Genomic DNA, 12,891 nt, shown 5'->3' on the forward strand with positions numbered 1-12,891 from the left:
AAACAAAAACAAGGGCTGGAGAGATGGCTCAGAGGTTGAGAGCACTGGCTGCTCTTCCAAAGGTCCTGAGTTCAATTCCCAGCAACCACATAGTGGGTCACAACCATCTATAGTGAGATCTGGTGTGCAGGCAGAATGTTGTATAAATAATAAATAAATCTTTAAAAAAAAGAAAAACAAAAAACTAAACAAACAAAAAAGAAGAAATAGGTAAAGCTAGGCATGTTAGCACATATCTTTAATCTCAGTGCTTGGGAGGCAAAGGCAGGCAGATCTTTGAGTTCAAGACTAGCCTGGTCTACAAAGTGAGTTCTAAGACAGCCAGGGCTACACAGAGAAACTCTGTCTCAAAACAACAACCATCACCAAACCAAACCAATCAACCAGTCAACCAAACGGAAAGAAATAGGTAAAGAAAAAGGTAAACTGAGCATGATAGCACACCTTTGTAACCCTAGCACTCAGGAAGAGGGAAGGCAAGAGGATCAGGAGTTCAAGGCCAGCCTTGGCTAATATCAACTTCAAGGACAGCCAGGGCTACAGGAGACCTTGTCTCAAAACCCCTAAAGAATAGACTAAAATAAACAATCAGAAGCTGGGTAGGAGGGCTGGGTAGATGAGCAGTCGCTGCACAATCACGAGGACCGGTGACAGGCGGCAGGACAGCGGGCCCATCATTCCTGCTCTAGAGAGGTGGCGACAGGGACTTCTCACGGGTTGGCTGGCTTCCGCCCTAACTGTGCCCCAGGGTCAGAGAGACCCCAACTTCACGGAACAAGCACAGAGACTAGAGGAGAAGGCACAGGGCTTCTATTGGCCTCTGTCCACTTCCAGTCACATGTGAGCACAAGCACATACACATATGTTCACACAGACAAAAACAATAAACCTTTACAACAAAAATAGGGAAAGTGAGCTCTATTTAATAAAAGCGCCAAAATAACCCGTAAAGCTGATTTTTGTTGATTTTTACATTCTATTTGTTGTTGTTGTTCTTACCGAGTCTTTGAAATCCAGCTTATATTTTATTTCAAGTAGTGGGCTGGGGATGTAGCTCAGTGGTAGAGCAGTTGCCTAGCAGCAAGGCCCCAGGGAGGCAGAGAAGAGAGATAGCAATCTAGGCAGTGGCCACCAGGTTTTTATTGTTGCTGTTTCGAGTTTCGTTTTCCTGAGTTGGACTCACTGGGCAGCCATGACAGCCTGGATTCACTGTGCAGCCCGGCCTCTGAGCTTGCTGCAGTCCTTAGCAATGAATGCTGGGCTTGCAGCGGGTTCTGCTGCACGGAGCATCGCAGAGCAGGAGTTCCTGCTCTGTGTCCTCCCTTTCCTTTCTCTCCCTTCTCTTCACTGTGTTTCTTCCTGCCCTCCACCTCCCTTTTCTCTTTTATTTTCTATCTTATTTTCTGATTCTTTAGGAATTGAGACAGATGTCCACCTGCCAACATTGGTTAGCCTCCCAGAGGTGCGCCCTCCCTGGTCTGAGGACGCCAAGGTGAGCCGTGTCCCACTGAATGCGAAGGGCAGGCTTAATAGGCCCTTTATCCTTTGCTGGCAGCATTCCCAGCATTTGCCAAGACTCGCTGGGTCTTTTTCACGATGGGAGTTTCACTTTGCCCTGGAAGTAGGCTAGTGCCAAAAGGCCCTTCTTCCTTCAAGAGTCTCTGATGAGGTTCATTTGATACCCAAAGTAGGAGGTCTCACAGAATTAATTACATCAGTGGCTGCCTGCCTCTGAAAGTTCTGGAAAACTGCTTCAGCGGAAGAAAGCTTCAAGAGGAACGTTCTGAGACTAAAAGGACAGTCAGTTTTCAGGCCCAAATTTACCAGAAGTCATTAGTTCTTTATTTGCATTTCCTTTCCTTATCAAACAAAGGAACACACCCACATATGTGCAAACACACACAAATGCGCACGCACTCAGTCACTCACGAATACACACACGATTGTTACACAATGGTTTGTGCAGTTGCTATGACCTCAGTTGCTACGGTTGCTGAGGCTCTGCACGCCTGGCTTCCCGGACTGACGACAATGGGAGGCACTGGGAATTTATCAAATATTCACAAGAATGTGGAGGAAAAGTTCTGAGTAATCACCATTCTTTGAACTTCTTGTGGGAAAAGGTAGTGTCAATTTCCTTTTAGAGAGAGCAGTCTTTGAAAGCAGCTTTTGCCTGAAGAGCTTCTTTTTGTCCTGTGTAAATGCTCAGCTGTGGGAGGCCCCACCAAGGAGAAGTGAGGCAGCCTGGTTCAGGGACCACCTGTCCTGGGGACACAGCAAAGGAGTTCCAAGCTCGATCTGCTCAGCTGTGGGGTCTGGTTGTTAGTGCTCATGTCTTCATCACCCTAGTTCCTCAGAGACCCCACCCTCGGTGTACACCCCCTTCTTCGTCATCCCAGGCAGATGGAGAGGTGAGCCATCTGCTACCCGGTAGGCCAAGGAAACGTTCTTCACCCCATCCTAGCTGCTCCCGTGGGAGCATATCAGGTGCCACGTCCTCTCTGGCTTTCAGTTCACCTGCCAGGCTCACCGTTATGAAATGGGACTTACTGAAAAAGAGAGAAAATGAAAAATACTGAGGTATGCTGCCAACCACAGCCTGGGGACCCTACTCCCACTCTGTGGAGGGGCTGCAGTGGCCTCCACCCACTTTTCCTAGAGCAGCTTGACCGTGGATAGCCTGAGTACAGCTTGACCGAAGTCCACGTGTGGCTGCTCACCCAACCTTCCTGGTCTTGCTGGTTTTTAGGGCCTCAACCTACACCAGCTTTTTATTATTCCAGAAAAGACCTAGATATAGGGGGTTTCCACACTCAGGAGATAGAGATTTCTTTGCCCTCTCCCGGGAACCAGGTCCCTCCCAGCAGCCACTGCAGAACTGTGACTTTCCTGAGGAGGGAATGATTGCAGGGAGCAGGGTGAGCTCTAGGCATCTAAACCAGCTTCACTCCATTTTCTCTGCCATTCATTCAGTCATCAAACCCATTTATAGAACTCCTCGGGGCTGGGAATCAGAAGCAGCTCCTCCTGACCCGCTGAGCTTTGACGGCAGGGAAAGCCTGTCCCCTGCACCGGTCACCGAGAGCCCGCCTTTAAAAAGTGTCTACAGAGCAGTTTCACCCTCTGCGGAAGAGCCCTGGCAAGCCATGGGCTGAGTCACGGCTTTGGTGACACACAGCATGTGACTACAAGTTGCCCAGAAGTAGGACTGGCTCCCAGCCTCCCCACCCTGAGGGGCTCGGAGTGAGCATTCTGAGCGAGGGAGCCGAAGACTCCTATTGCTTTTTTGAGGCCTTAGTGCTGGGCAGGTCCTCTGAAAGTAGCTGACGGTGAGCGCTGAGCGGCATGTGGCTTCATCAGAGAAGAACATCTCTTCACAAACAGCAGCAAGCTGCGCTGTGGGTCTTTGGCATAGGTAGGAAAGTGGAGAAGGTTCTTCCTCAGGACTGCAGACAGCAGGCCAGGCTCCAACAACTTGCTGAGGCAACTTGAAGCTTGACCCTGGAGGAGCATGGCTATCTGGTTTGGACACTGGCTGAGGGTCTGCCTCCGGCCACACTCCAACACCTGACAACCTGTGTTCAGAGTGATCCGGTGATGCCTAGCCCATCTCTGGAAGCGGAGAAGTGGGGAAGAGACCGTGGGCAGCCACCCTGCCCTGCACCCTCGGAGCCAGCTGGAAGCCGGGCAGCTGGTGGCTTGTCCATGTCAGGCTGAGGCTTGCTTGAGTCATGGCCTCATCATCGCTCTCTGTGGAAGACTGACCCACAGAGGAAATTACACAGAGCTGTGTGGAGCATGGCAGATGCAGGGCCTTTTCCAGGAGAGTCAACTGGGAAGGCAGAAGGCAGAGTTACCCATTCTGGAATCCGAGGCGCAGGATCCCCCCTTCGTGAATGAGGATGCCGTGACTATGCCCATTTGTGGTGTGTCTTGGCCCTGCTTATTCATCTGGCAAACCTTGACCCACACAGTCTCTTGAGCCATCTGCATCCATTCACCCAGAACGCACACAAATTGCAGAAATTCACTGAACGAGATCTCACACCTCTCAGGGAGCTTTGTGATCCTAGGCAATTAAGTTAACTCACACTGGCTCAAGGGTGCACACCTGTAGTCCTAAGTACTGGGAGGCTTGCTCTGAACCCCGGGATTTGGGACCTGCTTAGATGACAAAGCAATGCATTGTCTCTGAACGACAACAATAAAATAAAACAAATGCCCTGAGCCTCATTTTCAACTCCTAGGTCTTGAGTACATACCTCACAAAGTTGTTTATGTTGACAAAGTTGGTGAGAGATTAAGTGAGAGTAACATGTACAAAGGTCCTGGCGCAGAGCTGGGACAGAGAACATGCCCTGTCTATGTTCTGAGCCTGCTCTGGGCAAACTCCACCCCCAGGCTCAATCGGAAGTTTTCCCCTTTTCTTCCCCTTATCTGTCTCCCAGTCCTTCATGCAAATGTGTGGCTGGAGGGGGAGGGAGGGCTTCACCGTAGTTCTCTCTCAGTGGGGACACCCTCCTCCGAAGGACTGGCCACTCAGGGGAGAGACAGCCCGCTCTGAAGGGCTGACCACGAGAGAGACTGCTTTCCTACCCTCCCCACCCAGCCTGGCCGAAGACCTGTGTTTTGCATTTCGGCATCTGATGCATCACTGCCGTGGCCCTGGGCTGGGGCTAGGTCCTTTTCACACACACACGCATTTTTTTCAGTTCAGCCGGGTTAAAGGTACTAAGAACCTCATTTCTTCTCTGCGCCCTCAGCCCCACCCCCACCCCGCACACTTTGAGACAGAATCTCACATGTCCCCAAAACAGCCTCAAACTCACCATATAGCTGCAGATGACCTGAGGCTCTGGTCCTCCTGCCACCACCTCCCATCACAGGAATTATAGACAAGCGGCTTTTATTTCTACTTTTATCTCCCCATCAGGGGGTGTTCTGCTGTCAGACCCCCACTTAACTCAACTGCCTCATCACCACAGTGTTGAGTTTACAGAGGGAGCGGCCTCCCGCTCCTCCCTGTGAGCCCCGTAGGAAGCCGCCTCTTTCAGTAGACCATCTCCTAATCTTCTGGATGGGACAGGGATCCAGGTTTTTTCCTAGAACTGGAAACCACCTGGGAAAGAGCTTCTGCCCTCTCTGCCCCCTGCCCTCAGTGATTCGAGGACTCATCAGAACCAGGCCTTTCCCTTCAGCAGGCCTGGCACTGCAGGCCCCACCAAGGTTCCGAAGAACCCAGGCACTTCCAAGGGTCCGTTCCCCCTGGTTGCCGCTGAGACTCCAGTTTGGGATCTGCATGCAGTGAGGATTCTGACGCATTCAGGAAGGACTTGCAGCTCATTGTGTGATCTCTCCACCCAGTCCTGGGGCTCACGCTGGGGCCTTGGGTATGCTAATCAAGTGCTCTGCCACGGAGCCCCTTTGTGAGGAATGAAACGACTGCAGATGTGCAGGAAGGAGCTGGAACCTTGGAGCATCATGGATGCACATTCCCAGCTTCTCTGGATTCACCCCAGAGCCACTGTGCCCACCCACGTGCCAGCAGAGTAGCCTGGGTGCCTGGAGGAGGCAGGGCACTGGAAAGAACCCTGGAAAGAACACTGGGAACAGTCTCCTAGGAAACAAAGATCAGGAAGGCAGAGTCTGCTTTCTGGAGAGTTGGCTGGCCCTATGCGCTGAGGAAGGGTCACAGCCTTAGTCTCCAGCATTGGAGTCTCCTGGGCAAAATGTCCTTCTGCCTCTGGCCTGGCGGGTGACAACAGCTAAAAATGAGGTGCCCTTAAATGTGATTTTTTTTTTTTTTTTTTTTTTTTTTTAGTATCACACAGTGCATAAATGCTTTTTGTTAGTATTTATATAAAGATGCCATGCATACAACCGATCTTAAATCCAATGAGGTTTATTGGAGGGGGTGCCCCAACAGAGAAAGGGGAGAGAGCAGGAGAGGGGGAGAGATCAAAAGCAAGAGAGTAAGAAAGTTCGGGGAGTGGCAGACAGGTCACTATGTACCCGGCCCAGATGACATCACAGGATGCAGGTACTGACACAGGACGTTGCCTGGACCCTGAAGATCCCTAAGGGCAGGCCCCAGTTGAATTGCCTGCACAGCATAACACCTTCTGGGGATGGGCTTCCTTAAACCTTACAAAACTCTAAAAGCAGATAAACAAACAGCGTGTTTACTCCTATTTTACACGTGCAAAGGCATGGAGAGAGTAAACCATCTTATAATATCATAAGGCTAGGAAGTATCCAGTAATTATGGTCTTTTGTTCTGTTGCTGTTTGTTTTTGAGACCAGGTCTTCCACTATAGCCCAGGTTGGCTTCCATTTGCTATGTAACCTAGGTTGGCTCTGAACTTGTAGCAATCCTCCTGCCTCCACAGCTCCACAGTGGTGGGATCACAGGTGTGAGTCACCCCACCCAACTAAAATGTAATTTCATTTAGGCTTTTTAACTCTTTGTGGGCAGGAAGAGGCTGGTCCCAAAAGCCCTCTCTGAACGTGGGCTAGCCTCAGCCTCATTTCCTCATTCTGCTTACAAGCAAATACTTTTTTTCCCCCCTGGGTTCAGTTGTGAGTGGCATGTTTGATTTTGTAAAAGCAAAACTCCTCTTCCCATTTTATGTTCGGAGAGAGAAGCGTGCTAGGTCTCATCTTTAAGCAGTTTGCAAACACATGCCTTCCTGCAGCAGAATTCTCTCTACAAAGTGGCTTGAGGAAGGGACAGTGACGGAGCTGCCGGGCAGGGTGGAATGTATGATTCAGAGTCTGAAGCTGAGCCCACTCCAGGGGCTTTCCTGCACTGAGGGCTGGGCTGTGCACAGGCTTTTGGGTGACGCCAGGGTAGTCGACCATGTGCCTGGGGACAGACAGATAAACCCCAAATTATAGGAGGTAGGCAGAGTCAGCAAGAATCAGAGTGTTGGGGAATGAAAATTTTTGGCTCTCAGGACGTCAGGATGCAACTCTTTTTATAGCTGTCTTTAAACTGCAAAAACAAATACCACTTAAAACACTAGCTGTGACACACTTCTGTTCCTCCAGCTGCCCTGTGGGACAGCCAAAAGGATCCCTCTGTGGGGGAGGAGGGTGAGGCCACGGTTAATTCCCTCAACTACAGGAGTTTCAAGGACAGTGACCTTTATTGTCACTAGTATCAGGTTCCTGAAGCCACTTCCAGGAGCCAGGTGTTGGGAGTTACAGTGACCTGCCTTGGGTCTGGGGTCCTTCATGGCTCTGGCCTGCTCCGCCCCCGCCGTGTAAACAGCCCCATCTATCAACCCCTCTCTGCATGCAATGTGTGACTCCTGCCAACTGCTGTCTCTAGCCCTCTCCTCTTTTCCGGGCCTCAGCCCATCTGACCCAACGTGGTCTCCACAAATGTCACCTTCTTGTCTAGGGGTCCCAACGCCCAGATGATGGCATCGGAGTGGATTTAAGAGAACTGATGAACCTGGCATCTGGTTCTATGGACACACAGCATGCTAGAGGCAGACTAGTAAACTTTTGCTTCAAATGTGTCAGTGTGCCAAGCATATTACTGTTGAGGTGGAACCTCCTTGTCTGAGCCAGGCTGTGGGCATCAGGGCACTGAGGGCCCTTCCTGAGCATCCAGGCTGCTAGGCTGCTGAGCATCTTCAGCTTCCTCCTCATTGGCTCTACCAATGATTTGGAGATGTTGCAACTCGAGAAATGTCTTTCTTTGGCCTGGGGCGCACGCACATGAATGCCGGCAGCCATCGTGAGACAGGAAACATTCAGAGGCTGATCCACAACTGCTTTTTCCTCGTCCAGAGCCCCACAGAATGCATCCTGTTACCATAACATGAGTCATGAAAATCCTGATGTGGCCTCTTCCCCGGGTGCAGAAATGTAGAGCCCTGGGGTCAGGGTGGGGACTGGAACGAAAAGGATCCCGGGCTTTGCAACTTAGAGCAAAAGTTGGGGAGCCTTTGACTAACTCCCTGCATATCCTTTGCTCACAGGCAGGGGAAGGAAGGAGCTGGGAGCTGCAGCCTGCCCGTGAGCTGCTAGGTGACCACAGTCTAGGACTCCTGGCCTGGAGCAGCACCTTCTCCACTCCACATGGCCCTCACGGAGCTTTCTTTGTGCTCTCTCTCTCTCTCCCTCAACATTGTCCTTTTTTGGTGTAATTTTGAGGCAGACTCTTGGGCCGATCCTCCTGCTGTCTCTTCTGGAGTGTGTGCATCCTGTGGTGGGTGCAGGGCTGGGAATCAAACCCAGGGTTTCATGCACACTAGGCAAGTCCTCTGCCAACTGAGCTACACCACAGCCCTAATATTCTGTCTTCTGTGGCTTTTCTGAAACTCTGGCCAAAGGCTGAAAGAGAGTGGTGGGCTGGTGTGTGGTTGTAGGTGTGTGTCTCCAGCAAATTACTTCCTCCTACATCCGAGGTGAGCCCTACGCAGTGACTGCTCCTTCACTGAAGGCCCCTCTCAGAATTGTTCTAAGTAGTTCTGAGTGGCAACGCTGCCAGTATCCTGCCTCTGTACCTATGGCCTGCAGTGGTGTTCTCTGTCCCCTGCTCCTGCCCAGCCAGGGGAAGTGGATTGAATTTGGACAGTCATTCCAGGACAGAGGGCACAGGCATCTACAGTCTGTGTCCTGGGACCATCCAGCTGGGGCCAGGCCCTTGTCTAGGCACCGGTGAGCTAGATACTGGGGCTGGATTAACAGCTGCTATTGTTCCCCGAAGAAGACGGGCCAGAGAAGGTTTCATAGGCTTCCCAGTGCCCTAACAGGGATGCTAATAGTTGTTGCTGGCAGCACTGGAGATCAAACCAAGGCTCTGACACATGTTAGACAAACACTCCCCCACCACGCCGTATCCCCAGCCCAGGGCCTGCACAGAGAGCTCACCTTGGGACAGCGTTTGTATTATTTCTTTTACCACTGTAGATGAGACCTGACCAGACTCCAGCCAGCCCGAACATAGAAAACATGCCTCTGGCAGGCCTTGCCCTTCTCCTGCTCCCTCTGCCTTGCCTAAAACTGTTAGATTCCTAAAGCTAGACCCCAAAGTCAATTCCCTTACTTGGCCTCTTCCTCCTCTGAGGCTGACCACCAGGGTGCTGAGGTGCTGATAGCACCAAGGTGCTATCAAAGTACTGATAGCAGCAATCAAAAGCCCCCTTTGGCTCACCTAGTTAACATGCCCAATTAAAGTTAAACACCTCATCCTGACACGGTTTCCCCTTTTGCCTTTAAAAACTGCCATTTTCCTGTGTGTGGCATCTGTCTCCTCTCTATCCAGAGGCAGTCGTTTGTCTTCTGGGACAAATACCCCTTCTCCCTCTCCTTTGTTCCCTTCCCCTTCCCACTCAATCTCCTGTCTTTGTCTCTTCTTCCCTGCTCTTTGTCCCTCTGGGGTAAAAGACTCTTCTTTGTGCTGAGAACTGAGGGGTCCTGTGCTGATAAGGACCTCACCTCACCCAGTGTAAAAACTGCTGAACTGAACCAGAAAAGCCACAGCTGTCTACAAGGCCTCGTCTCCACCACTAAGCAATCTACCTATTGTCCTTCCCCTGGAGTGACTGCACCTTGACCCTTCTACTTGTGCGGCCCTCAGGGGTCCTCTGAATAGGGAGTCACAGTGACTGACCAGGTAAGCTGCAGTTCAAGACCAGAGTTGCCCCCACCCCCCTTGTCACTCACAATGAGGACTCCAAACAGTTCCTTGACCCTGAACTGTGCCCAGACCTCACCCTCTGATGTCCAGTGGCCTGGGAGACAGTTGTGGACAGCCTGATTCGGGTCTCATTCCTGCCTCTGTGTGCAGAGCGGAGAGCGGGCTCCATTAGCCAGGCCTCAGAACAGTGAGGCCAGCCAGAGAAGGGAAGAGCATCTTTCCTCATTGAGGTCTCGGGGGCCTGGCCAGGGAGCAGCTGGGACAGAGAGTTCCAATTAGGACTCAGAGGGCCATGATGGGACCAGCTTGGACGGCAAGTGACACGGTGCAGCCGGACACTCCTTTCCCAGGGGAGGAGCTGGGCCATCTTCCCATTTGGTGAGCAGTGCTGGGCAAAGAGGAAGGGCAGGTCCGGTCCGGGGTTCCTGTCCCCTGCCGGGGTCTCCCCACCCCTTGCGTTAGCCACTGGGTTCCTTGCTGTGCTCATGTCTTAATCAAGGAAACCTGAGATAAAAAGGGAGTCTTGGGAAATCTAGAAAGCTCATTACAGGAATAACCCACAACCATGACTCAGTGCCTCAGTGCAAAGGAAGCCAGAAGTGTCGCAAACGGCAATGCTCTTTGCCCTAAATAGTGTGTTAAACACGATCCTGGCTCCTAAACTCTGCAGAAGCCCAGGCTCAGTTCTCAGAGACCAGGGCTTGGCCCCCTTTTCAGGCAGCTGGGTCTGGACTAAATGACATGAAGTGCTTCTGTGTGAGGAGCAATGACTATCGCAGGCCCAGGGGTCAGCACGTACTTCCTTCACCTCGGAGACCAGAAGCAAAGTTGTTAACCGACTTGTGCCTGGCTACTGAGCAGCACATGAAATCACAACCAACCCTGCACGGCGTGACCGACACGTCCCCGAGTCGTCCTTCCCGCCCCCACCAATCCATTTGCTTTTACAAGTGCTTTAAAAAGATATTAGCATGAGGTGGAACCCGAAGAGAACGTGGAAGAATGGAAATAAAGTTCTTGGCTTTTTTTTGGTTTTGTTGCTGTTTTGGTTTTATTCTTTTTGAGACATGGCTTGCTATGTAGCCCAGGCTGGCCTTAAACAAGAGATCTTCCTGTCCCAGCCTCCCAAGTGCTGGGATTACATGCCTCTACACTGGGCTAAGTTTTGTTCTTATAATAGCTTGTTTCAAAAAGATAGCTTATTTTTTTCTTCTTCCAAGACTAAGATGTCATGCCCTCCTTACCCACACTATAATTTTCTTAATTTTGCCGAGGCTTCACATCGTGTGTATTTCAACCCACAAAGCTCTGTCAGCCTTAGGACATGCCAGCTTTGTATATCTCATTGTCCCCTACTTGCCGGAGACAACCACAGTGCGGTTTGGTCTGAAGCTGAGTTGAGGAGCTGAGAGAGTACAGCACTCAGCCAAAAGTCCCAGAAAGGCTCCAGAGCTGCCAGAGCTGGGCCAGGACCCAGACATGTGGGCCCAGGACATTCTCTTTTTTAATTGTATAGATAATGTCTTTTCCCTGAGACAAGACACACACACACACACACACACACACACACACACACACACACACACACTCAAAATCCTTTCGTTTGGTGATATAATTTCTTCCTCACCTAAAAAGAAGATGAACTGGCCCTGGTGGCTCACGCCTTTCATCCCAGTGTTTAGGAGGCAGAGAGAGGTGGATCTCTGTGAGTTTGAGGCCAACCTAGTCTAAAAAGCAAGTCCAGGATAGCCAAGGCTACACACAGAGAAACCCTGTCTTGTAGGAGGTTGGGGGGGATGTCACGCTCCTCTGAAGTCATTCAGCCAGCCCCAGAATGTCTACTCAAACCTCTCTGTTCCAGGAGTTATCAGCGTTTCCCTTGAGTTGCCTGGTCCTACCTTTCTGAAGGACTGGAAGTTCTGAGAACAGGAGGAGCCACGCTGAACTATTATTTTTTTTTCTACCTTCTGTTTTCTCCCTGCTTCTCCCTCACGAGCCCTGGCATGCTCCCTCACGTCCCTTCATACCTGATTTTTATGAAGTGCCGCCCTAGCACCTGCTCTGCTTAGCTCTGGTTCCGGAGTCTCGTGTGGTCGGGCTGATCTAGAACCCACTCTGTAGCGGAGAGGTCTGGAAATCTAGACCTCTGCCTGAGCTGCCCAGTTCTGGAGCAGAGAGATGTGAGCAGTGGCAACTGCACTTGGCTCACACAGCACTTTTGAAATCTGTGCTAAGAAGGAACCTAATGAAGCCAATGTGCAGGCACATGCCTGAAATCCCAGCTCTTGGGGCAGTACAAAGGTCAGGAGTTCAAGGTCATCCACAGCTTACAGCTAGGGGCCAGCCTGAGCTATGAGATCCTGTCTCAAAAACAAAAACAAATGACCCAAAGAGTAACCCGATGAGCTTATTAATTTTATTTTCTTAAAAACACTATGCTGGGTGTGGTGGCACACATCTTTAATCCCAGCACAGGGGAGAGCAGAGGAAGATCATCTCTGTGAGTTGAAGGCCAGCTAAGACCCTACCTCAGAAACAAAACACAAAAGCGAAGACAACACATTCACACAAATAAAGAAAAGAAACCAAACTACAAATACACAAAAATATTTTATTATTATGGTTACAGCACACATTCAGAGGTCAGAGGTCAACTTTGTTCCCCTACTCCCCCCCCCACCTTCCAGAGACTGGACTCAGACGGTCCACCCCAGTAAACACTTTTTATAATTTTGTTTTTGTGGGGTTTTCCTTCCAAACCCCAGCCAGGGTCTCTAACTCACTATAATCCTCCTGCCTCAGCATTCCAGCAGCTACGATTGCATACATGAGCACCCTGCCCAGCACATTTTTGCTCTGTTTTTTCGAGACAGGGTTTCTCTGTAAAGCCTTGGCTGTCCTGGACTCTCTTTGTAGACCAGGCTGGCCTTGAACTCACAGAGATCCGCCTGCCTCTGCTGGGATTAAGGGTGTGTACCACCACGCCAGGCTCCCATATACATTTTTTAAAAAATGGCTTTCTATTCTAGTTGCTCTGTAGGCATAGGCTTTATTAGTTCCCTACGTATGTTTTCCTTGTGTTTCCCCTCTTCACACCGGTACATGCCGTGTGTTCCCATTGTCCATGGCAGCGTAGCTTGCCACCTCTTGCAGCCTTCATTTACGGCTCCTCCGGACCCTGGGGGTGGGGAGGGAGGATTCCTTTGCCCACCTGTTACTCGGTGGCTTTGTCCAGC

The 12,891-nt window shown here is 50.8% G+C and overlaps 2 long non-coding RNA genes across 2 annotated transcripts; both read right to left on the reverse strand.

The window, feature by feature from the left end:
* Positions 1-1,828: 1,828 nt before the first annotated feature.
* LOC129678012 (uncharacterized) lies at positions 1,829-11,804 on the reverse strand. The gene is made up of 2 exons (XR_008720306.1): positions 11,683-11,804; positions 1,829-2,549 (listed from the first exon to the last, which is right to left on the reverse strand). It is a non-coding gene; the product is annotated as an uncharacterized LOC129678012 (long non-coding RNA).
* Positions 5,887-9,951, reverse strand: LOC129678011 (uncharacterized). Its single transcript, XR_008720305.1, has 2 exons — positions 9,732-9,951; positions 5,887-6,865 (listed from the first exon to the last, which is right to left on the reverse strand). It is a non-coding gene; the product is annotated as an uncharacterized LOC129678011 (long non-coding RNA).
* Positions 11,805-12,891: the final 1,087 nt, after the last annotated feature.

The sequence above is a fragment of the Psammomys obesus genome, unplaced genomic scaffold, assembly GCF_907164565.1.
Source record: "Psammomys obesus unplaced genomic scaffold, mPsaObe1.curated_primary_1811, whole genome shotgun sequence".
Classification (NCBI taxonomy): Eukaryota; Metazoa; Chordata; class Mammalia; order Rodentia; family Muridae; genus Psammomys; species Psammomys obesus.